The sequence below is a fragment of the Carassius auratus genome, chromosome 38 (genome assembly GCF_003368295.1).
Source record: "Carassius auratus strain Wakin chromosome 38, ASM336829v1, whole genome shotgun sequence".
NCBI lineage: Eukaryota > Metazoa > Chordata > Actinopteri > Cypriniformes > Cyprinidae > Carassius > Carassius auratus.
The window spans coordinates 1305537-1308036 of NC_039280.1; the positions used below are offsets into that span (position 1 = coordinate 1305537).

Below are 2500 nucleotides of genomic sequence, written 5' to 3' on the forward strand. Positions count from 1 at the left end.
AGGCGAGACGATGAAAGAGTTTTGAGATTGTGTTCAGAATCAGTGTGTTGTTCTAGAATAGTGGACTTGAAGATGCAGCGGTGTTCTGCAGTCTGTATTATTATTATAGTGTGCATCTGTAGGTTTGTGAGATGGATGGAACGACTGACATGGAATCAGTGTTTGGGTAAATTACTTTTAAAATGAATGCATTACAATAGAAAAAAATTAAATACTGTAATTGCTTTACTTAAGTTACATTTTTTGGAAAATAATTCATTACGTTACTCTTTTTATATGAGAAAGATTATATTTTCTGCAAATGTAAAAGCCCTTTCACACCAAAAGTGAAATGAATAAGCCTCTGATAAAAAAATATATATGGGATATTTGTGTTATTTAACATATTTAATTATTGCAGGTTTGCCTCATATTCTGAGTTTTGACTGATTTTGAGGAACACTGAATCTGTTTTTGTGTAAGTGAGATGAGTAAATGCATGTTGACATTCAGTCCAGAACAGTGTTGGGGGTAATGCATTACAAATAAAATGAATTCTATAATCCGATTGCTTTTTTGAAGTGGCTAGTAAAGTAAGGTTTTACTTTTTAATGTAGAAGGAAATATCTGAGTTACTTTTTTACGCCAGTTAATTTGTTTCCATGTGTTGAGTGACAGCTCTGGTGTTGCCATGGAGACAAATCAGGAGTAAATGCAGAGTGTTGTGTGTGAACATGATCTCACTCTTACCTAAATTTAAACAATTGTAGTATCAGGCTGCAACATAACAACATTGAACAAAAGTGAAGAAGGCCTAAGTGCTCTGTACATCTCTCTCTCTCTCTCCTGGTGATTTCTGTGCTGTCTGTGAGTCATGAGCAGCTCAGATCTGTGAACCTGGAGCAGCAGATGAAGTAACGTCTGCTGGATGCTGATGGAGAAGTGTGTTTAACAGAGAGCATCCATTAAAACACTGCTCATGACAGGGGGTCTAATGCAGAAACATCAGAGAGGTGGGAATCCTGCGGGAAAACTCATGAAACACTCCTGTGAGAGCTGTGTGAGACACGTGTGTGTGTGTGTGTGAGTGTGAGAGATATTGTTGTATACATATGATCCAGATGATTCTATTGATGTTTGAGGTGAATCTCTGATCAGTTTCTAGCAGTGTAGCTGTGTGAGTGATGTTTAATGCAGTGACAGTAATTCATGTATTAACAGTAGATCTCTCTCTCTCTCTCTCTCTCTCTCTCTCTCTCTGTGTGTGTGTGTGTGTGTGTGTGACAGAGACGAGCAGCAGCTCAAACGTCTGTCGGGATCAGAACGCTCTTCATGAGCAGATGGACGCAGTAGAGAAGGTGAGCTCAGTTTCATCAGTGTTTAATCAGACTCAGAGTCAGTCTAAAGCTCAGTTCATCTGTCTCGTCTCTCACTTCTGGAGTTAACTTGAGACTTTCTCCATTCTGACATTTTTCCCTTCTGAATTCTGAGTTTATATCTTGCAGATGTATTGCTTTTTTTCCATCTAAATTCTACGTTTATGTCTTTTAGTGTTGGACTTTTTTTGTCCTTTAAAGTCTGATAAAATTTTGCAAATGTGTGATTTTTGTCTTCTAAATTCTGAGTGTATATCTTGTAGTTTCTTGACTTTTGTGCCCTCTATTCTTTTCTTGTTGCAAGTTTATATCTAGCAAATCTAAAACTTTTTCCTTTCTAAATTTTGAGTTTATTTTTGTGTTGACCCTTTCATCCTCTAAATGTTGAGATTACATCTTGCAAATTTGTCACTTTTTTTTCGTCTCAAATCTGAATTTCTGTTTCCCCCATTTAATTCTCTGTTTATATATTGAAATGTATGACTTTTTGTCCTTCAGTTTGCGAGTTTTTGGAAATGTCATTTTTTTTTTCCCTCTAAATCCCGAGTTTTCATTCTGCAGGTTTGAAATGTTCTGTCCTCAAAGTTCTAGGTGTATATCTTACTGTGTGACTTGAGCGGGTGGAGGACTCTCTTCAGGAGCTGGAGGCGGAGCTGGCTCTTCTGCTGGATGCTGTGGAGGCCCCTGAGTGGAGCCCCCTGCTGGACAAGCCACTCATCGACATACTGGACCAATCTCACAGACTCTCAAACCATAACATCAGGATTTTTACATGATAAACAGGGAATCTGTCCACAGAAACATTGTGTGTTAATATGTTTAGTCAGGTTCAAAAGATGCAATCACAATGTTTACTAACCTTTTTTTATTTTTCAGAAAAATAGGAGTTAATATAACTAACATTCGTTAAACCTACTCTAACTAATGTATACTTCTGTGTTCAGTCAGCACTTGTAGTATAGCTACACTTGAGTGTACTTGAGTATGACAGATGGGTTCAAGTGTACTACAAGTGCTGACTGAATACATTTTAAATAAAGAGATACAGAAAAGATTTAATTCATATTCATGGTGTCCCAAAATAGTCCAGTTGAGTACACTCAGATTATTTTATCTTAAGAAGTACTAAAGAATAATATTTACTA

The 2500-nt window shown here is 36.9% G+C and overlaps 1 long non-coding RNA gene across 1 annotated transcript in view; it reads left to right on the plus strand.

Moving 5' to 3' along the window:
* LOC113057493 (uncharacterized) overlaps positions 1-2472 on the plus strand; it is a 3179-nt gene extending 707 nt beyond the window's left edge. The window contains exons 2-3 of the long non-coding RNA XR_003277829.1: positions 1267-1337; positions 1917-2472. This is a non-coding gene — a long non-coding RNA (uncharacterized LOC113057493). The remainder of the gene's footprint in view (positions 1-1266; positions 1338-1916) is intronic.
* Positions 2473-2500: the final 28 nt, after the last annotated feature.